Below are 23,962 nucleotides of genomic sequence, written 5' to 3' on the forward strand. Positions count from 1 at the left end.
TATAACATACCAACCCTCCCCCCCATTCCAATGCTATAAACATAACAAGATTTCTTAAACAACATGCAGCACCCAATAGAGAAAAAGAACAAGGGATCTTCACAGTTTCACCTTAGTCTTGAAATATTCTTGCCATGATGTTCCTCACAGCCTCTCGACTTCAGCAGCTTCTTATCAGGCTTCCATGGCCAAGGGGTAGAGCAACTGGCCCTCCAAGCTGGTAGCCATCACTGTCTCCTATGGGGGTGAGTTCCATAGTTCAAGAATGTAAATGACAGGGAGGATGTGACCCTGCGGTTTCTAGGGAAAGCCTCTCCAAGTGCATGAGTGACTTTGGGAACAGTGTTGGTTACCCATCATCTAGCCCATATCATCTACTCTGAGTGGCAGCAGCCCTCCAAGGACTTTGGCAAAAGTTCTCTAGCATTGCTTGCTGAGTTCCTTTTAATTCAAACCCGGGGATTGATCCAAGGACCTGAAATGGGCATTACACGTGCTATACAACTGAGCTTTGGTCCTTTCCTAAGATAAGGCCTTCTGGGTAGTAGAGCCCCCCCCCCCCCTTGCAAAACTTCCTCCCTTCAGATGTCAAGGAGATAAATTGCTACATAACTTTTAGAAGACACCTGAAGGCAGCCCTGTATCAGGAAGTTTTTAATGTTTGATATTTTACTATGTTTCATATATGCTGTAAGCAGCTCATAGTGGCTGGGGAAACCCAGCCAGATGGGCGGGGTATAAATAATAAGATTGTTGTTGTTATATGATGATGATGATGATGATGATGATGAGCTTAACAAAGACAATGCAGCAACAGTAGCCTGATCTGAAGGGAAGGACACCAGCCACTTTTATTTAATATTCATATTCCGCTTTTCCAACAACCATGTTGAGCTCGAAGCAGCTTCTAGTAATAACAACAGCACTGACAATTCACAAATGTTGCAAGCACTATAATAATAAAATAACACAATAGGATGTAAATAAGGCAAAAAGGTGCAAACAAATTAATCATTCCGGTAGCAGAAGCATTGGGGCAGGCAAGGTGCTGCCTCTTGCATTTCTGCTGTCTGAGGTGGGTACTTCCTCCCACCTCATTGGTGGGCCGGCTCTGCTGAGCTAGATGGATGAATAGTTTGACTCAGTATATGGCAGCTGGTTTCCTATGAGTGGAATGGGTGATGCCTTCTGGCAGCTCCCCACACCAAGATCCCCCTGGTGTCTAGGCTGAGCACACCAACACCCTCCCCCCCAGCTTTCTAGCCTGCTAACACTCATGTTGTCCTCCATAAACTGGTGATGCTGGTGATTGACTAGTGTGGGAATCAAGCCATAGGAAGGCTGTTTCCATGCTGCTTAGGGAACCTAGGAGCCAGCCAAATTTCAAAGGAGAGAGGCAAAATAGCCACATTGTCAGACAATTCTATTAAGCACACCCGATGACACTGTTTTGTGTTTCAGATGTTCAGCACACCTGCCTGTAAGCGTGTGTGTAAATGGAACCACCATATCTTTCTGTTTACATGCTGCACATTTGAAGCCCAAAGCTTGGATGTGGAATTCTTTGAAAACAGCATGCCCCTTAAAATTAAGTGAAAACAAAATATACCTACTGGAAACAAACAAATACAGTTTGCCAAATACCCCGCTCCAACAAACAAACAAAGAAACAAACAAACAAACAAGGATGCCAGAAGAAATTCAGCTATAGACCTTTGTCTGGAAATCTGCATTAGAAAAAAGGCGAACAAAAGGATTTTTGCACCATATCAACCTCATTGCAACCTTTCAAATAACCACAAGATGGCGATATGTTTCTTTATTAACTCTCTATACGGGCTTCTTTTCCACAACTACTGAAATCTTAAAACTTGGTACAGAAATAAACCACCAAGTCAATAAAACAATCCAATTGTAATACACTAATTCTATCAGTTAGTTTATTCTCGCCCATCTCTTCTGCTTCCCCAAAAGCCTTAAGCAAAGAAAGCTCTTGTGCCTTTGACATTCAGCATCTCAAATAAAAATGCAGATGTTTTCAACAGCCATCCAAAAGAAAAGAATAGGGGAAGAATGTGAATATGCTCTTTCTTTTTAATGCCACATGAGCAAACAATCCCTAATCCCTTTGAACATGTACTCTATCACAAACAGGTGTGATAAATGTATGAACACAGAAAGCAAATCCCTGAGCCATATACAGTGGTACCTTGGTTTAGGAACAACTTGGATTAAGAATGCTGCAAACCTGGAAGTAGGTGTTTTGGTTCCGTTTCCTGTTGAGTGTGTTCCATTTGCAAATTGAGTCCCCCACTGCTATGGGAACGCACACCTTGGTTTAAGAACACTTTGGTTTAAGAACGGACTTCCAGAATGGATTAAGTTCATAAACTAAGGTACCACTGTAGTGACATGCTGTCCCTTTTTACAGTCTATTATACTGTATGTAAGTCCATGGCTTTTTCATAAACAGCACATGCCAACACAGGCACATGGTCATTGGTTCTTTTAGACCAGTAGTATCTGAAGGATCATAATGCTATGCAGATCTGGGTCTGGTCAATGCCTGGGTCTGGTCAATGGCCCACATCCAGAGCTGAGCCAAGCCTAGGAACCACATGTGCCCCATCTTGAGTTCTATGATGGTAGAGATGTAAGGAGATTTTTTTTAAAAATAAAGTCTCCTCTGATTGGCAGGAGGTTTTCTTGGGATGGAGCCTGAGACAGTATGCAGGAAGAGCAGGAAAAGCCCTACCACTGAGCTGCAACCTGCCCCTTCTATACTGGGTGTCCTCTTAGACATCCTCATAAACGTGGAAATGCATCACCTGAAAAGAGGAAGAAAGAAGGCTGAGATTTGCATAAAATGCACACATGCTGATGGCTATGTACACATTTAGAAATAATTAGTCTGATTTAAATCGAAATACACCTCACCAAAGTGACCAGTGTGCTTGCTTAATCTTCTGACAAGGGGCTAGATGTCGATGGACAGCTTTAAGGTCTCCTTTCTCTATCTTTTAGCCAGACTTGGACTGGAGTGAAGTTCATATAGAAGCCTTTCCCCTGACAACCCTTCAAACAGAAGACTGTTCTCTGCAAAGCAAAGTAGAAGCCTATTCGGCAAACATGTAGAGGTAAAGATAAAACATTTACTAGAATTTCAGTACTGGATGAGGTGAAGTGATGCTGTGGAAGGGTCCAGTCTAAGAAAGGTGGTCCATGATGATGTTCAGTGGCTGCCAGAGAAGGCAGCAACATGCAACAAATGAAATCCAAGCCCCACATCCAGAGCTGAGCCAAGCGTGGGACTAAAACTGTGGGTTTGGTACGTGAGAGAGGAGACAAGGCAGTCATGGAGGGAGACAATGGGGACCACAAGGGCAGAAAGAAGTGGATCTAGCAAGACAAACATCTAGATCTAAGGAGTCACACACACTTCCCAAGTCAGGAAGCATATTTTCAACCAGCAGGGAATGGGAAAAACCCAGCAAAGAGTTTGTGGGAAAATCTGGTCAAGAATCCATGTCTGGAAACATGGCTCCATGATGGGTGGTGAAGTCAAAGCCATACTTGCCTGTTCAGCAGCCAGCAAGGTCTCTGAATTGTGACCTTAGGCTTATATGGAAATAAAGCTAACAATATTTTGTTGCGAGTTATCTCTGCCTAATGTCTGTTGCCCAGGGCTGTGTACAGGAGTCCCATTTGCTAGCTAAATGTTACGCATCCAGTGGGATATTTTTCTATATGGTGGGGTGCTCCTACACGAACTATGGTAGAAAAATCTTGGTATGCTTCATGGTGTCCTATGGATGCTTCTAGAGGCAGCCAGTGAGGCACTGTGGCAGGTTGCAAAGAGGCTACCACCACCAAGTCAATGATCCAAAGGGAAGGGGATTCCCAATCCCTTCACCAACAGAAGCTGTGGGGGTAGCTGTGTTCGAATTCTCTCTCCCTTGCCATGTGTGAGAGGCTCCTGTGTGTAGGGAGTCCCATAACATGCAAAATCACATGTGCAGAGCTGCTCCATGCCATGCAAATTTCCTCCCCTGCCCCTTTTTCTTTAGCCAAGGAAAATGTGTTCAGGATTCAAGTGTTTGACCCTGCATGTTTTCTCGAAAGTTGATAGCTTTTGGACTGGAGGGCTGGGGTGGAAACATCTCTCCAGAATAAGTATGCGCAGAATGCATTCTGAACGGAATCACTTTAAGTGGAGCTGAAATTAATCTACTAAATAAAGGTTGCATCTGAAACGATTTAAGCTAGAGCTGAAATGTGACCATTTCAACTAGAGCTGAAATTAATCTAGCCAAAACAAAGTTTGCATCTGAAATTGTAAATTGAAGTCACTCTTGCATTATACTGACACATATTTTTCAGAGGCAGCAATGTCCCCCGAGAGCACATCCATGCCTTTAATATGTAACATCAGAAGTGGCATTCTATCTCATTTTAATTACTTCTGAAAATTTAGGGTAAGTCATTTTCTATTGAAAGCAGTCAAATAAAAAATTGTTTTGAGAGAGGAAGCTTTCAGAGAATCTTTATATTACTTTATCTAGCACTTTGACACCAAACATGAGGATGGCTTGATATCAATTATTTTTAAACATGTGCATTATCAAATATTTTACTTATTAAACTGCATCCACGAAAGCTAATGTTAGTGGAGAGGAAAAAAGTCCCTCACTGGGATTTTGAATGACAAAATCCACTGTGATAAACTTTGCCACCATGCTCTGAGCTACTGCTGTACTATTATCACTGCTGCCTTATAGTGTTCTATGGAGGTAGCTGTTCTGAAAATCTATTTTTCATTCCTTATTTAGACCTCTGATGAGGAACCAATTGTATTTCACATGCTGGTGGGCTCCAACTCCTATCAGCCCCAGACAACTTGGCTGATGCTCAGGGATCATGGGACCCATAGTTCAACAATATTTGGAGGGTCACAGGTTTGCCCTCTCTGATTTATACCACTGTTGTAAAGATCTTCACACACACAAAGCCAAGTTTGGTCCTCAGCTACATACAAAATATGCTTTGAAAAAGAGAAATGCTTTAGCTGAGTCTCTGAAATCGCTGCTCTTTAAAACTGGCCTTCCCAGACATTTATGGATCAGAGTAAAAGCTAAGATTAAAACTGGATTTTAACGAACAAATCCCAGGTCACCAAATGACCACAGGAAAAGCTGAAACCTGGAGGCGATTGAGCTCATATAAAACGCTGCCCATTTTCAGCTCAGCGAACTCTAGCATTAATGTTGAACAGCTATGCAGAACGGGAACTATCTCACTGCATGAATTTTGAGAGAGCTGTCAGCTAAATCAAAGATCCAAAGGTTAAATCTCACACTCTTGAGACATCCTGATGAATTGTGGGACTTGGTGGTAGAGTGTGCCATACATGTGATAAATGGATTCCCCCCTCCCTGTTACTTGCTGACTTTGACTTAATAATAAACTCTCCTATAACTATCTTAAAACTTTAGGTATTAGGGACCATAGGGCTGTGATGTCTGAGAGCTAAATCATGCATATTGATGTTTCTGTTAATATTAGCACCGTGCATTTTTATTTCATCCTGTATTTAAGAAGCTCATACTTGGTTCTCTCTCACCCTATTTAAACTTCACAACAATCTTATGAGGTAAGGCTGACTGAGAGAGAATGTGTGGGTCTGAGGTCCCTTTTAAAAAAAAATAATAATAATAATCTTTTTTTGATACAAACAACAACCGCAAAAGACATATACAACAAAAACCATAATAACAATAAACTCCCTTGACAAACTCCAGAGCTGATCATAGATTTGAACCTTGATTCTTCCGGGACCTGGGAATTACAACTCTGGCCACATTCACACCATGAATGTTATGATACCATTTTAAACCATCATGGCTTTCCCCAAAGAATTTTGGGAGCTTCAGTTTGTTAAGGATACTGGCAGTTGTGGGGAGAACCCCTGTTCCCCTTTCAGAGCTACCTACATTTCCCAGACTGTTTTAGAAACCAGCATATTCACAGGGCACTCTGGGAACTGTATTTCTGTGAGGTAATCTGGGGGGTGGGTTTCCTCACATCTGCCTTAACAAACTGAAGCTCCCATAATACTTTGGGGGAAGCCATGACTATTTAAAGTGGTATCATAGTACTTCAAATGTATGGTGTGAATGTGGCCTCAGAATTCCTCGATGTGCTTCAAATGTGTTTTAAATATATAGTATATACCCAGCAAGGGAAGGAAAATAAGCAGGATCAAGGAGGGTGGTGGTGGCAACAGGGCAGATGGGCTGGGATGATTCATTCATTCATTATTTTTATTCAGAATACTTATACAGTACCAAAAATATCAAAGTCCAAGAAAATAAAAGGCAAGCAATGCCAACATCCATAATAAAATGGCATCAATTTCAGTTTAAACTTCTCAGTGACAGGTAAGAGCCCATAAAGTCAATGACCAGCAACTTCTGTAGGAAGACCTGAGTAAAAATAAAGAGTTTTTGCAGCCACTGAAAAACAGAAGATCATTGGTGCATGCCTTATTTTCACATGACAGGTGCTGCCACATCACAAACCCTACTCTAGGTGGCCACAAGATGAATTTTAGGGGCATGTGGTTCCGCTAGATCAGGGGTCAGCAAACTTTTACAGCAGGGGGCCAGTCCACTGTCCCTCAGACCTTGTGGGGGGCGGGCGGACTATATTTTGAAAAAAAAAATGAACAAATTCCTATGCCCCACAAATAACCCAGAGATGCATTTTAAATAAAAGCACACATTCTACTCATGTAAAAACACACTGATTCCCAGACTGTCTGCGGGCCGGATTTAGAAGGCGATTGGGCCTGATCCAGCCCCCAGCCCTTAGTTTGCCTACTCATGCGCTAGATGGCATCCTCAGATCATAACTTATCAGGTTGGTGAGGGTGAAGGTTGTCTCTTAGGGAACTTGATCCCAAGTTGCTCAGGGCTTTATATACCAACAGTATAACCTTCAACTGTTCCTGCTAGAATATTGCTAGTGTTATGTATTCAGTTGTCTGTATTTGTCTGAGCTTGAGTCTGGAGCCCCTGGGTTCTGATTCTATACATGATATCCAATCACAGAACATTGTAGGATTTCATAGAATCATAGAATCATAGAGTTGGAAGAGACCACAAGGGCCATCGAGTCCAACCCCCTGCCAAGCAGGAAACACCATCAGAGCACTCCTGACATATGGTTGTCAAGCCTCTGCTTAAAGACCTCCAAAGTAGGAGACTCCACCACACTCCTTGGCAGCAAATTCCACTGTCGAACATCTCTTACTGTCAGGAAGTTCTTCCTAATGTTTAGGTGGAATCTTCTTTCTTGTAGTTTGGATCCATTGCTCCGTGTCCGCTTCTCTGGAGCAGCAGAAAACAACCTCCTCTATGTGAGATCCTTTTATATATTTGAACATGGCTATCATATCACCCCTTAACCTCCTCTTCTCCAGGCTAAACATGCCCAGCTCCCTTAGCCGTTCCTCATAAGGCATTGTTTCCAGGCCTTTGACCATTTTGGTTGCCCTCCTCTGGACACGTTCCAGTTTGTCAGTGTCCTTCTTGAATTGTGGTGCCCAGAACTGGACACAGTACTCCAGGTGAGGTCTGACCAGAGCAGAATACAGTGGCACTATTACTTCCCTTGATCTAGATGCTATACTCTTTGATTTGAGGCTCTGCCATTGGCCCTTAAACTCTGAGTCATGATTTGCAGCTTGTGCGTTTAGACAGCCAATCGTGTTGGGAGTGGGAGTGGCCCAGGCCTTCAGAAATGTATATAAGCAGTTGCTTTGCCCCTGTTGTCCAGTTCTTATAGTTCAATAAAGTTTTTTGCTGTTACCACTGTGTCTTGCCTTGTGGGAACCCACCTACACTTCACTTAACCAGTGCAAATGTAATTTTGCAAGGAGGTGAGGATGGTAATGAAACTGGGATTTACAAATTGGTCCTTCACTAGTCGAATCTAGGGCTTGCATCCGGGGTCAGCATGGCTGGGCATCTGCCAAAGGGGCCTATTGGGGGGGGGAGAGAAGGGGGTGCAATGTGGAAAACACAGGTGTGCTGCAGGTTGGCAAGGATACTGCTTGAACTCTTCATATAGGACACCGGCCTGGTCTCACCAGATGGGATAAGCCTAATAATAATTTCACCGAAACTTCTTTCCAAGTAAGCATGCTTCGGATTGCAGCCACCACTGGATATATGGATGCTGAATTAATTCCACCTGCTGTTCAGCTGCTCACCTTGAGCTTCATGCTGAGAGCCAGTAGTCTAATTTTGCTATGCTTTGTTCACAAAGTACATTACATAACTGATGTTAAATCCATGAAAGAATGTAATCCACAGTTGTCAGAGGGATAATCAGCAAATATAAGAGGACTGCATATACTATATTATGAATAACTTATAGGTGAAACCTTTAACAAATGGGAGTAATTTTGACATGGGAATTTAAAATGTGCATACACTTATCCGCTCCCAATTCAGTGGTCAATCACTTTTTACATTCAGAAAGACCCATTTCCAGGTAAGGAAGGAGACCCCTATTCCCCTGCTCTTGAGCAACAATTTCCTGAGTGGGTTAACAGTCAATCCTTCTTCCCTGGGAGCTCTGGGAATTGTAGCTGGGTGAGGGGAATAGGGGTCTCTTAACAGATCTCGGCACACTTAACCAACAACTGCTCCCAGAGTTCTTTGGGCGAACCAATGACAGTTTAAAGTAGTATAAGGACATGGTGTGAATGTGGCCTTGGAACAAGGCAGCTCCCTATGTATGCATGAGGAAGCAAGCTTCGGCATATTGATCTCCTTGCCAGTTAAATTGCAGTGCAGCCATATGTAGTGGTACACACATTGTGTCTCTCGCACATTATTTTCACAAATCCACTGACTGCATAAATCCTGTAGCTGCACCAGGAACTTAAACAAACAGGAGCAGTATTGTCACCACTGGGGGGACAGTTAACATTTAGGTCAGGAGACCAGAGAGAACAGTGGGTCAAAAGAAAATCACACCAACATCACCAAAGTCTAGTTGTGTACAGGATCTGTAAACTAAGCATATAACCATCTTCCACCATGATCAGCTAAAAGCTGGTTTCTGACTCCAGACAGAAAAACAGGCAGATAAACATTCTGAAACACGCAACCCTTAAGGTTAAATGCCAGTACCCCCCTTACTTCTACACTGACCAATGGTAGGTAGGTCTCCAACCTTCTCTGTCCTGGGATTTGCTTCCCATTTTAGAAGGGAAGTACAATTTCAATTTTTCTATAATGACACATTTTCATTTAACCCCCCCCACCAATTCTGCACCTTGAGATTTGAGAGTTGATTTTAGGGTGTGTGTGTGTGTGTGTTTCATTTCCAATGTGTGCTTACTACCAACTTGGACTAGTTTAAATAAGCTTGCTCCCGGGCAAAGAGCGAAAATCCTCCTTGCTAATCCTCTGAGCCATTGGCAGTAGCTTTGTGAAGATTTGAGGCTTAATGGTTCAGCCTGAAAGTGGTGTCCCTTCATTACACCTATATGATTTATCAACTGCCTTTGACACTTTCGACCAAGAGATGGCCTTGAGTCTTTTGCAGAACTCAAGTCCTGCTCTGACCAAGCGTCCGATGCATTTGATTGGAGTAGGCATTTTCCATTGTTCTCCGTGTCTTTCTAACCTCCTTTAGCACCCTCTTCCCCCTCAGTTCTGTAATATCCCCCAAAGCTTTTCAATTTCTACATCCTATCACTCCCCCTCAAGCTATTGCTTTTATACTGATGACACATGATTTTACCTCTTGCTGTTTGTTTAGGAGTTTGGGTGAAAATGCATCGCCTTTAGGAGGAACGCTCTATCTAACTCAGCATTTCCACCCCCCAGTCTAATATATTTTGTTAATTATCTCTCCATTTCTCTCCCTCGTAAAGAGCTTTTGATGGCCATCTCAATGTTTTTCTTTTTCGATTATGTGTTAAGAGTTTGGTAGTTGCTTTGCCATTCGTCAAGTCTCTGCTTTCAAACCCACTTTATTCAGACAATAAAATGTGATTTTATCATCTCTGAAATGTTGCAGAGAGGGGATAGGGAAAATAAAAACTCAGAGGGCAGGAGCCCTCTGATTCACATTAGGCCTGGGTTTATGATGAGTGTTGTGGGTGCGACTGGAGAACATAATGTGCTGCTGCATAGGTGGGAAGAGATGAAACTGCTGCCTTTTCTATGGCATCACCCAGCAAGGTGCAAATGAAGTATGAAATAAAAACTCCCTGCCCACTCAGTGCACAGACAGAAAACAGATATTCTTTTAGCCTCACTGCTGAGAGATGTGATTTGCTGTAATATTAAGCTCACACAGAGCAAGAAAAAGCTCCCCAAGTTTTACAGATGGAGAACCGAGGAATACATTATGTCTTGTTGGGCCATCTCGGCTCCCTGCTTGCCCAGCAATCAAGGAAATGCTGCTGTGGTATTCAAGAGCAGATATTTAATCAGCCCAAACTAACCTGAAGGTGAGGTGATCACTGTGTTCAATAACTTGGCATCAGAAACGATGCATTGAGTGCAATGAAATGCACACAAACGTAGCAGAGGACGAGGGTGGAAATCAGGGCAAAAGAGACAGAAGTTGTAACGGAGGGGCGATGCTACACATCCACAACAACGGTTTGTTTCATTATGTCATTCACTAGGGCTGCTTGCAGACAGAGTGCCCTGGAGCTATCTGATTGGCCAGGATCTTTCTGCAGTGCACTTTGTCTCCAGTTGTGGAACACAATCTGGTTTATACAGACTGATGCGCAGGAAGAATGGATGAATGACCATGTCTTATGCCAAAGGCAAGGATGAATGACACAAATACTTTGACACTCAGAGTATTAGAATGTGCAGCAGTATTATAGTTCTGTCCAGAAGTACTACACATTTATCGCAAGGTATATTATTACCTTATTATGCTGTTTTATTATGCTTTATTATATCTTTATAATGAGCCTGGCTTTATTGTTCTCAGATGTAGCATATATTTTTTATTCTCTTCAGCCTCACACAGCAGGGCTGCAGACACTAGTATAGTACAGGGTTGTGAGTGAGAGTTATTCTAATTAGAGCAGACCAGCCATCATAATTATGAGTGGTTTTTGTGTGAAACTGCATGAATATTTGGAGGAATCTGTGTGTGATCTCTATGGAACCAAGATCAGAGCACCCTTGATATCTCCTTGGTCACTGCATATAAAGCCATCTTTTCTTGCAATGGGGCAAGACCTGAAAGTAGTCAACAAATTATTTTATCTAGCCTTCAGCAGGATACATGAATTCAGTTATGGTAAGAGAGCAACAACAAATTGTCCATTTCCCCCAATAAGGAAATTAAAATAGATTTATAAAGCTGTGCGATATAGAGCCTCAGGTACTTTTCATGCTATTTTTGGGTTTTGCCAGGTGCTGGTCTGATGCTGGATCTCACAGAGACAGTGGTAGGGCAAGGTTTTCTGACCACAGATAGCTTCAAGTGAGCGACTTTGTCCAACATAGGCTTAAAGCAGGCGTAGGCAAACTCGGCCCTCCAGAAGTTTTGGGACTACAACTCCCACCATCCCTAGCTAACAGGACCAGTGGTCAGGGATGATGGGAATTGTAGTCTCAAAACATCTGGAGGGCCAAGTTTGCCTATGCCTGGCTTAAAGTAAATGGAGGCATTTAAAACCTTCAGGTAACCTTCTCCAGGCTTCACCCCTTCAGAACCTTAAAGGGTCAATCCTGTGGCCTGAAGGTAGGCACTCCTCCATTCCATAGCCTCCTTCTTGGTGCTCTCACAGTGCAAATGGAGCAGTGACATGTGGTGGTAAACCCTCATAGTCTGGGAGGTTCTCCTGCCAGGTGCTATGGTCTCCTTATAGCCAGCACTCAGCTCAGGGTCTGGAAGTTGACCTGGCTCCATATCTGATGCATCTGCAGCCTTTGTGTGTCTAGCTTGCTGCTGCATTAAGGGGTCATGACAGGCTTCGCATGTGAAGGCCCAGCTGATACCTTCTCCAAGACACAATGGGAAACTCTGATTACTGCAAATGAATTGTGCTACATTGTTCTCTGCACATGCTATCAGTGATGTTAACTCTTTATTCAAAGAAACGAATAGCTCAGGAGGCCAGACCTACTGAGCATAGCAACTTACCCAAATGAGGCAGTTTTGAAGACTAAAGGTCCGCCACCTTCCCACAGCTCTCCAAGTCTTCTTCTTTCCTGGATCCTTCCCAAGCAATCTGATGCTCCTTTGTCTGGCCTGTCTTTGCTCCTCCCTCTTCATTCCTTTTCTGCTCCTGGGAGACCAAGGGTAGGGGGAGGGAAGCCTGTCTCAGCAGGAGGGGGAGACACCCTGGATTCTTCACCACCCTGAACCCTCTCTGCTTCTTGGTCTCCCTCCTCTCCTGCTTCAGCTTCTGATTCTGGAATTCTCTCTGCCACAGGCTCTCCCTGCTCACTAAACCCTGTTACCTCTTCAGCTTCTGACACCTCCTCCTGCTGCTTCCTCTTACCACTCTATCACCCCACCCCCCCACCCTCTTGTCTCTGAGCCTTCTTCCCTTGGGGGTTCCCCAGCTGGTGCCATCCACTACACCTTTGCACCTAGCCAGTCCATGACATCATGGCAGGCAAGCACTGACTTCATTATAGATCCTGTCTCTCCAGAAGAAGCCTCGGTTGTGCAGTAAAACACACTTTCGGACCCTGGATCACATTCAAAAGCAGCCTTCCCCAGCCTATTTTGCTTCAGATGTTTTGGACTTCAACTCCCATCAACCTTGACCATTGGTCATGCTGGTCATACTGGGTAGGACTGATGGGATTAGTATTTCAAAACACCTGGAAGGCACTAGATGGCTGAAGGCTAGGTGAGTAAAGTGACTCCTGACAATAAGCAGTTGGTCCATTCCTAATCTATAACCATGGTCAAAGCATATAAGACTTACTTAGAGTCTCAAGTAATGACCGCTCCCCGCTTAAAACGGGGGGCGGCCTTTGCGTGGACGCGTGCAGCCCCTAGATCTGGAGCGGCCCCAACAGCATAGGCTTGGCTTTGCCTTCCCTCAGGTGGGATACCTGGAGGTCTCCGCCTACCTCAGTCAGTTGTCCAATCCCACCTGGGGGAAGCGTTGCCAAGGAGACCAGGCCAGGTAGGGGAGGGATTACCTGCCCACACAATAGAGGGAGGATCTTACCTAGGAATCCTCACTTGGCTCCAGAGCTTCTCCCACCCTACCCACCCTCAGTTAATGTCTTATTTTGCAGGTTAACTTTTCTTCACAGGTTTTGCAGGTTAACTTTTCTTCACAGGTATGTGGGCGCTGCTACGTTAAGGTCGCTGTTAAAGGGCCGGAAAGGAATTTCCCTGCATTGGCAGGTTTTGCCTTTCCCGTAGCAAAACGTCACAACTTTGGCGGTATCAGGCCTTGGGCGGAATCCTTTTGTCCATCTTCCTCTTGCGGCGGCGATACCAGGGTTCCCCGTTAAAGGGGTTTTCTGAAGGGAGGCTTTGGCCGTACACCGAAAGGTTGTCATTGCTCTCTCCTGCGGCGGCGGCGTTACGGGGGCGGCCATCTCTGCTTGAACATATGTTCTCCAGAGCCGGCCCATCCCCTCCACACACACTGGATAACCCTGATGCTCCCTAGGTCCCCGGCTGGGGACCGGGGAGGGAGAACACCCAATGCCTGAGCCAAGGTCTACCCACATTTGAAATTTAATAAAGTTGTGGCCAATTTAATCCCATAGCACGTTGTCTTGAGTCGTTATTCCACATGACGGGGGGACCGTGCAGGATCTGGGGACTCCGCCTGTCCACGCAATCACTTACCTTTTGGTAAATAGAGTGATGTTAATCTCTGCTGAAATGTGAAACAACTTGGGGAGTTAATTTTGAAGTCAAATTTTTATAGGCATTCTGAAGTTGTGCCTGCTTTGTCTGGGGATGTGTGTGTGTTTCTGGATGTGTGTGTGTTTTGCAATATAATTTATAATTCCAATTGCATGGAGACTGAGACTGGCAGAGTGATAATTTTTTTGTTTTGTTTCAGATAGTCCGTAAATTCTGAATATCAGAAAGCATCCTCATTGTGACAGTCAAAAGGGGGCATTGGAAACAGGCCATGAATTGTTGCAAATAAAAATAGGATACAGAAACAGTGTATTAAGCGGGTTAATAGAATCTCTCTAATCAGATAATAGAGAACCACACTATAAATTGCTTTCCTCTAGAATAAATATGGCTCCAAGGGTTTGCTTAAATTTGGAATGTTCCACATCCTGCTATGTAGGAAGATTATATAACTTTTAATTCATTCTTTTTGCTCTTGTCTGTTCCTAAAGGTATTTGGTCTAATATGCATGATTTTGTTGAATGTACATTTTTATATCAGTCCTACTCTGTTCTTGCTAGGAAGGCTAAGAACTATAAATCATTTTCATGTGGATAAGCTTTGGTATTTCAACTGTCTTTATTTATAGGTTGCACAAGCATGGACACAAAACTAATATATTCATATCCACCTGCTTTGAAATTATGGCCATCTTTATTATTAAAGACCTGGTATTTGGAAATCTTACAAGCCAAATGGGTATTTTAATGGAAATCCAACTATATAATCAGCCATAGGAATTTATGGAACATATCTGAAAGATCATGAATGGAACAATTTTTTTCTGACTGGGTTTTTTTTTTTTTTTTGGAGCAGGGGAGATGTTGTTTTGTTTCATCTCAATTTTTGATCTCTCATCTTTATTTCATTGCATTTGCAACATGGGTTTCCATCTTGCTCCCTCAAAAGGAACAGATAACATGAATACCACAGTTATCCTGTGGTAACTGACTTTTTCGATCTTATTCTTACAATGCAACATCACCTTAATGCAACTGCTTAAAGGCAAATTACTGGTACTGGACAGCTAGAAGAGTTTGGATTTGATATCCCACTTTATCACTCCCCTTCGGGAGTCTCAAAGCGGCTAACAATCTCCTTTTCCCTTCCTTCCCCACAACAAACACTCCGTGAGGTGAGTGAGGCTGAGAGACTTCAGAAAAGTGTGACTAGCCCAAGGTCACCCAGCAGCTGCATGCGGAGGAGCGGGGAATCGAACCCAGTTCACCAGATTATGAGACCACCATTCTTAACCACTACACCACACTGGCTCTCTAAAAATCGGGGCACGGAGTAGATACAACATGAAAGGTATTAGCATCACGACACAATGGTACACATTGCTGGAGAGGGGAGCAGTGTACAGGGCATGCACACTATGAAGAAGTGATTTACACAAGAGGTAGAGTGCTTGTAAATAGTGTGCAGCTTCAGCAAACACTGAAGACGGCTGTAATGTATTCTTCTAATATAATTGATGTATAAGCACCAGTTGTGGCTCCATAAAGGTACTTGTAAAACATGTATAAAATATTATTCTTCTGGCTTCTTCAATAGGCAGTTTCTCTCCAAATTATGGGAAATGGTCACTTAAGTAAAAAGTAGACTTGTTTACTTTCAGTTATTCAGCTATTTATATTTGACAGATGCCAATGTCTTCAAGCCAATTCACACAATATGTTCTCCCCTCCCCTCTGTGCACAAAGTCCCAAATATTCCTGGTTGTGTGCTCACATGGACAGATGTTATATATGAATGGGATGAAGATAGATATAAATCAGCAATTCCCTTAATCAGTGATTTCGAATCATTTTACTGTCTTTGCTCTCGGCAAGACAAGATGCATTGACTAGGGCTGAGGTAGAATGCTCTAATCCTTGTTGTACAGAAAGAAGCTCTGATTTTCCAGGAGCTCAGACTCAACTCGAATACACTGGAGTCTTGACATGGTTCCTCTGGGCAGATCCGCACCAGACATTCAAAACACATCCAATGCACATTTAAAGCACATGGCTTCCCACTAAGAATCTGTAGTTGCGAGTTGTAGTTTCTGCCTCACAGAGCAGCAATTGGACTTCAGCTCCCATCAGCCCCAGCCAGCATGGCCATTGGTCAGGGATAATGGGATTTGTAGTCCAACACTTCAACAGCATCACTAGTTCCCCAGTTTGTATCACAGAAACACACAGTGGTTTTAACTTGCATGCGCATTTGGTGAAATGGGTCAGTGGGCGCTCATTGTGACAATGTGAACCTAAGGTCCACACATTTTCCTGTGTGGGGAGAGCTATCCATGTAGGGGCTTTATCAGATGTGGAGCAGCACCCAGATTTCCTGGCCAATCCACAAACTGAGTAATGAAATGATATCTAAAACTGTTATGAATGTGTTCCTGAGGTTAAGAGCTCTCTGGCAACTGCTAACCAGTTGTGCTAGCAAGAACTGGAAGTAAGGAACTATGGGGTTTTCTGCATAAGGTACTACGTGTGTTGGGATGTGATCAGATTCTAGGAGAGGATATATTTATTAGGTATTATCCTTCCTCATGTTTGTGAGTGCAGCAAAGTGCCATCCCCTTGCAGCTTAAAAGGGAAGCTTAGATAGGCTAGTTTAAGCATTTTAGTTGAAGTAATCCAGGATGCTTTAAGGCAGACTGAATTCTCCTGGTATTTCCTCCTTTTCTCCTACAAACAGTCTTGTAAAAGGTAAAAAATAACATTTACTCACTCAGAACACTCGTTGAAGAGCAGCAGATACAGCAGCTTTGTTCAGGAAGGCTTAAAACAGTAAGTAAGTCATGAAGACATACTTAAGTCTAGCTTAAAATGGTGTCAGAGCTTGGAGCTCAAACCAGCAGATGTTCTCACATTGCTGGCAAAGTGGAAAGAGGAGGAGAAGAAAGAGGATGTGCCCAGGCAGGTAGGAGAATATACAGCTATGCCCTCCGCCTGTCAGGGCACAGTGGGAGTGTCTCTCACAGAGTCCTCTCCATGTTTACAGGGAAATTCTGTGAGCTTCAGCTCCTATCACATGCCAGTCTAGCAAAACATGAATTATTGGTTTGACTGCACTTTAAATATCCCACAATGTGTGCCATCATGGCTTAAGCCAAGGCAGGGGCCTGAATTTCTTATGGAAACACTGGAATTCATATGCGTTGTTTCTGCACAACTTCAGTGACATTTGCTAAGACTGCTGGAATGGTTGTGTTCTGAAGTTGCCTTCCCAAACTCCTAACATGGCACTATGCTTGGGTAACAAGCTCAGTGGGCTGTACCTAAGTGGTAGAGCACCTGCTTTGTATGCAGACGGTCCCAAGTTCAATCCCCAGCAAATCCAAGCAATACTGAGAACGTCCATTTGAAATCTTGGAGAGCCGCTGCTAGTTGGCATGTCAAGAATTTCTAGCTGGATGGACCAACGGTTTGATTTGGTATAAAGCAGCTTCCTGTTTAAGTTCCACCTTTTTTCCAGAACCATGAGGACTGGCATCTTTCTTTCTAAAAATAGTGGAAGGATGATTGTTTAGAGGCAGACTCTTGCTTTACTCACATAATATTTCAGAATCAATTGCTGGCATCTCTTGGTCAAACTGGGAGTGACCCTTGTCTGAAATCCTAATGTTTTCAATCTCAACAAGTGCTTCTGACCTTGCTTTTCAGTATCCAGGTATGGCTTTACCAGTATCCAAAAGGCTGCCATATTGTGTGAAGGAAATAAAGTCGCATGGACGCTTGAAAACACCCACAACTTTATTCCATTATGCAAGTCCTGTGCATTGGACTAAAAGCGGGGTGGGGTGGGGTGACTAAAGCACACACATTCTCCTTGCTTTGTGACTGATCGTACCTCCGTCTTTCACTTTGGTAAACCAGCAAAAGACAAAGAGCCAAGGATATTTATAACAGAAGGAATTTACCTACCGGGTAAATTGGCTGGCTTGTCCTTGCTGAATCACCTGTTCCAATGATACTTTGTGAATTTCACGCCTTTCATGAATACAGAGAGCAGGACAAAATGTTGCCTGAGGAGATGAAACAAAAGGTTTTGTCTGTGACTGTTCTGGAGAGCGTCTGCCTTGTTCGTGCATGTAAAGGCCGCAGCCCAGTAGATGGCAATCTACTCCTGCCACTGAGGCACATTGTTTTATCGATGGAGCTGTTGGCTCCCTTTTCTCTTTGCTTATTATAATTCATAGAAAGGTTAAAAAATAAGAAATACTCAGAATTCATGGGAAACCTTTGTTAGGTTTAGAAAGGCAGACTACAAGGGGTGGAGACGACTGCTCTTGTTTATTCAAATACTGGTTAGCCATGTCTTCAAGGGGGAGAAAAATGTAAGGCAAGCTTCCCCATCACTATGAACTTGCTTCAGTCCATTGGGTGTTTAAGTACAGGACACACACAAAGTCATTTCGCCACATTATTGTTCTTCTCTCTTGTGTACAGCGGATCTTTTAATGAACTTCTCAGAAGAAAGAAAATGGCTGGCTCCCTCCCTCCCTTGCCCCCTCCCCTCCTCATCAGTCTCGGGGTTTGCGGTCTCTGAAGAGGTGGGCTGGAAGCCTGAATCAAATGCAAATAAAAGGAGTGTGTATGTGTGTGTGTGTGTGAGAGAAGAACACTGTTTTCATATTAAGCTGACAAACTTGCCACATTAAAATAATCATTCCGGGGAGCAATGTAGGAGTCTGGCTTTCTATTTATGATTCTGAAAAGCATGGTGCCAGAATTTCAGCTCCCACCCCTCACAGAAAGCCTTTTATTGCTAAATAACAGATTTATGCAACTAATCTCTATGATGTTTTAAGAAGCGATACAGATGCAGCACTTTCTCCTTTTTCAGTGGCACATGGGGGGAGTGGGGTGGAGTGGGGAGAATCTCATCTTCTGCTTCTGTATGAAACAGGGCTTAATTATTTGTTAAAGCTCTGAGCCATAGAATTGGTTTTCACTACCTAGCCTCTATCCTGGAATACAATGGGTAACGATAAACGAAACAGCAGAATGCTTCTGAGAATAGTCAAAGTGTCTTTTCCTCCACAGCAAATAGCTTTGCCCATTCCCACTTATTTGGGTATGAAGGAGTACAGCACCCACAACAGATGACATGGCTTCCAGGCACCTTTGTTTTCAGAAACTGAGCAAAGGGATGGAATGAGAGGGAAGAGCATGATGATAAGTTTGCATGCAGAAGGTCCCAGCCTCAACCCCCAGCATCTTCAGGTAGGGCTTGGAGAGAATGCCACCAGAAACCCTGGAAAGCCACTGCCAGTCAGTGTAAACAATACTGAACTAAATGGAGCAATGTTCTGACACAGTAGAAGGCAGCTGCTTATGGGTGGGGATTTTTTAGGGAGGGGTGTTACATGGTTATTGCAAGTATTTATTTGAGAACACTTGCTTGATCACTGAGTCCTTTAAATAGATCATAGATAACTCTCGGGTACATAACTTCTACTTAGCTCTTGTGGTATGATGGTTCATATTGTCTATATCAGAGGTTTTCAACCTTTATGGGTCCATGGCTCCCTTGACCAACTACATTCCTTCTGTGGCACCCCTCTCATCCCTTTTCAAACACCCTCCCTTGTGGAGTGTTCCTCAGTCTTGTCCCCTCTCCCCTCTCCTTGGGAGTCCTCTGGGCAGCTGCAGCTGCCGCCCCTGCCCCAGAGAGAGGTGCCTCCTCACACTGCCCCACAGGGGCCTGGGAAGTACTCCCTGGCCAGCCCCAGAGGCACCATTCACCTGGGGAGCTTGTAGCCAGAGATGCTGCAACAAACAGCTGTGCAAGCCTTTGGGAGGCAGAGATGCAAGAGGGCATCAAAGGAGGGAGGGAAGGAAAGAGCGACAGAGGCCAGTGTTGCCCACAGCACCCCTGACCATCATTCAAGGCACCCCAGGGTGCCATGACACACTGGTTGAAAACCACTGCTCTATATAGTTCTTGTAAGCATGGATCTCTTCTGGAATATTACCTTTGCTATCTGGCCATCCTGCAAAACAACATTTAGGATTTGCAAAACTCTATCATTCACACATCTTTTTCATTTAAAGAATGGTTAGGCCTTTCTACTACATGACTTACAAACATATTACAGATAAAACCCTCACATTCCAAGAACCTTATATAATTTAAAACAAATTACACACAACAGCAACTGTGATTTAGAAGCAAATGCAACGGTGAGGATTGCAAGCCTTCTTGCAACAGTACAAAACCCTTCCAATCCTGAGAAACCAGCAAGTTACTGTTTTTTTCTTATTATTGTTGGTGATTCGTGTATGTATGTGTGTGTGTATAAATAAATAGTCTGGTAAAAACCCCTGGTTGAAAGGATAAAGAAACTGAAGGTTTATTACGCCTAGCTAGCAGAGCCATTCTGAGTACATACGGCTGTCATGGACTCATGAGGTTAACAAAAGATCTAACACCAGCTGAGCGAAGAAGAAGTGGAAAGGACAGAAGTAAAGTCTGAGGAAACACAACCTACAGTGCAACAAATCGTGACTCAAGAAGGAATCAAGAAAGGAAGAATAGATTCCTTTCTGTTTATCACCTCTGACAGGTTCAGGTAACATATTACACGTGTTGCTGCTTTACTTCCAACAATTATAATAGTTCAACCCAGGTGTTTCTGTCAATTACTCCTTTGGCTGCTTGAATGCTGTTGCTACTGGGCTGGTGTCCAGTAATATTCAACATCTGGGGCTAGTAGGGTCTTAATGATATTCTCTCTGCTGCCATGTCTATAATAAACTGTGCTAAGTATTCATTTTGGCTGTTGATCAGTTCTGTCCTTTGGAGTGACTACACATTTCAGCCAGAGCCCCAGTTTTGATTGTAACAGTACATCTTCCTTGGATATGATACAACATAGAGATTTTTCTTCTGACTATAACACAGGCTGTCTTTTTTTAATAATATGCATCAGGTCCTGATATGCTATGAAAAATTATCATTCCAAATTTATGTTTTACTTACACTTTCAATCCTATAAAGTGTGTAAAGCATTGCAACCTTAAACAATAATTTTCATTGATTATTATCTCTGGTGTTTTTCACCTTTTGGTTGCAAAACTCACCTTTCCTCATACTAGGATAATCGTTATCTGTCGTAACAAGTGACCCATCAAAACCCACACATCTTTCTTGGATTACCCTTTGGTGTACCTCTGGAACTGGAGAGATACAATTGGGAACGTCATAAAACTGCACCTGCCAAAAGGTTACCGAGTGCACATTTATTGGAACTTAAATTATCCAGCTGAATTTGCCCAAATCCATTGCTGGCATCAGTGGCTGAAACCAGTTGTGTTCCAGATAATTTCCTGTGCAGTTGGCAATTGAAAATGTTGCCTTACTTTTGTTTTGCAGAAATATTTTGGATCCAAACCTATCATTAATTGTTATTATTTCATACATAAGGTCCAAACATATTATTTGGTCTCAGTCACAACTATCCATACAAACTGCAGGATCGACCCACTCTCTAGTTTTTCACCTCTTCCTCTAGCAGCAGACTTAGTTGCTGAGAGCGAACAGATTGTAGCCAAAACAGGGTCACTGAGAAACAAGAAGAGCTTATTAGCGTGTTCAGTGGAACCTCCAGGTTTGCAGAAGTACAAAAATGATAATGGAGAATAAAATCAAGGGGGTAGTCCCCCCCAAAACAACCTAATGAGGCTTGAGCATACCTAATAGCCGTGGCATGTTCAATGTCAATTGGCAAAAAAACCTTAAAACTGGTGGTGGGAGGCGGGAACAGAATGAGATAGCCACTCTGGAGAAATGCAGGGCTGACTGAAACCTTGAACCTATGTCTAGTAGCAGCTGAGAATACATTGAAACATTGTGTTGAAGATCTCAGTTGCCTTGACTATAACTTTCCCTTTTCTCTCTCTTCCAAATGATGCAGTTAAATGCGAATGTTATTCCTTAGTGCAATGGAACTTTCAGAGCTGCATAAATTACAGATGCTACCTTTGGATGTGTTTCTATGGAAGATTGTTCTCATAAGCAATATAGGCCTTGAAACACATCTTTGTAATTTGCATGCACATCCCAGTGTGCTTCTAGGTCTGCTTCTATTAAATTAACTCTTTATAGCAAATGTGAAATTAGTCATGGCTCTAAACCCCAGCCTTTATTTACCGGCTTGTGCACTGAATGAGAGAAGTGTCCAAAGGAGAAGACATGCACACAGTGCCAGGCTCTTTTGCACCCTAGGCAAGCCTAACTTCTTGCACCCCCCCCCCGGCTAACTTCAATTTTCAGAAACAGATGTATTGTAGAAAAAAATGAAAAACTCAAAATTGCTAAATTTATCTTAAATTGCAAGAATGAGTAATACAACAATCTTTGATTATCTTTCTCAAATACCAAATAAATTTTTTTAGCACACAACTCATTTTGAATAACTGTGATGTTAAACTTCAAGCATCTTAAAAGTTCAAATTTTAGGCACATCAAAGTCTCACTTTGTGTGCCTTCTGTTTTGCAGATTTTGTCACCAATTCCTACAGGTTGAGTGCTGATGCTTGGGCATGTTCAACTGCTATAGTTGCCAAGCCAACTAGTTTCTTTTGCAACGGTGTTGAGTATATATAGATTTTTAATAAGTTTAAGCTTTGAGTTTAAACTCCTTTCACCACTTGCTACTGACATCGGGAGTGTGAGAAGGATCCTTAGAGCAACAGAAACATTAGGCACATTATGCAGGAGTTTTGTTGTAGTATGAAGTAGTACTCCTTGTGGCAGAAAAGATTTTGGAAGTCTTGGAGCTATTGTTGTAAATTCACAGCACAGATATTCAGCATCAATGTATTTCTTTCCATTGTGTATTAATGATTCCCCCCCCCCCCAATTCTTGTAAGCCTTAAGTACATATTCAGTAGATTTTTTGTTGATACTGTATACAGCATATAATACAGGAAGCCAAATAGAGAATTATATTGTTGTAGCTGTTGGAATCTCTCTTCAACAGACTTTATGGCCATGTCTAAGACAGCATAGTAGAAACCTACTTTGAATTTCTGCTTTTGGATCTTTCTCATCTTAGGTCTCATACTCAAATTGCAGTTTCTTTCTCCTTTTTCTAACTTGTTCTGTCTCAAAGTTTGGTGATATTTCTAGCTCCCTTGCAATCTCAGCAGCATCTATCAAAACTTGTTGAAAACCCTCATCACACCTATAGCCCAGAAGGTAATTCTTGGTCACTTGCAATTGGTTTGTAGCTGAATTTAAATCAGCTTCCAACATCAAAAAGGATGTTGTACCATGTAACAAGGAAGACCACAAACTTGAACTTGAAAATTGTAGCAGCAAGGGCCTTAAGCTTTAGTTCAGGAAATATTTCCAGATAAACTTGTTCATTAAAGGCTTGTTCAATAAAGATCTTTATTAAAGCAACATATATACTACTAAGATGGTATCACAAAGCATCAATTTGACTCTCCCATCTTGTTTTGCTCAATGGCTTAACAGTTATGCCTGTGTCTGATGCATGACCAGTTAGAATTTGCCAGCACTGAGTTGCTGAAGATAAATAATTATAGAACTGTTGAACCAAACCGAAGAAACTAGTTGCTTCCAGACAACACTTAGCAGCATCATTGACTACCAAGTTTAAAGACAAAAAGGCACATGGGTTTATGTCCAAGACGGTCTTCTGTAAGCCATTTTCTTTGCCTTTCATGTTATTGCTATAATTATAACCTTGACCAGGCAAACGCTCAATTCACAGCACAGATCTTCAGCATCAATACATTTGTTTCCATTATGCATCAAATATATTCTGAAATTCTTACAGGCCTTAAGTACATATTTAGTAGCTGTTTTGTTGATACTGTATATACCATACTGTTCTCCTTGTCTAATTTCCTGTTGGTTAACATTATCAAGTGTTTCCCTTTAGATAAGTGCAATCCAAGTTCTCTCCAGGTCTGATAGCTTTCTAAATGGTCAATATTCCTTTAATATGAAGACAGAATTGCTCCAATTGTCATCTAGTCTTTTGAACCTGTT

General features: G+C 42.7%; 2 long non-coding RNA genes across 2 annotated transcripts in view; one reads left to right on the forward strand and one right to left on the reverse strand.

Annotated features, from left to right (window-relative positions):
- LOC310710363 overlaps positions 1-4,490 on the forward strand; it is a 58,935-nt gene extending 54,445 nt beyond the window's left edge. Inside the window, exons 3-4 of the long non-coding RNA XR_014527968.1 lie at positions 3,029-3,137; positions 4,381-4,490. This is a non-coding gene — a long non-coding RNA (uncharacterized lncRNA). The remainder of the gene's footprint in view (positions 1-3,028; positions 3,138-4,380) is intronic.
- On the reverse strand, positions 2,540-17,961 carry LOC310710613. Its single transcript, XR_014528156.1, has 4 exons — positions 17,860-17,961; positions 12,196-12,340; positions 2,938-3,096; positions 2,540-2,828 (listed from the first exon to the last, which is right to left on the reverse strand). It is a non-coding gene; the product is annotated as an uncharacterized lncRNA (long non-coding RNA).
- Between the last annotated feature and the right edge of the window lie 6,001 nt (positions 17,962-23,962).

The sequence above is a fragment of the Podarcis liolepis genome, assembly GCF_965112155.1.
Source record: "Podarcis liolepis genome assembly, chromosome: 1".
Taxonomy (NCBI): Eukaryota; Metazoa; Chordata; class Lepidosauria; order Squamata; family Lacertidae; genus Podarcis; species Podarcis liolepis.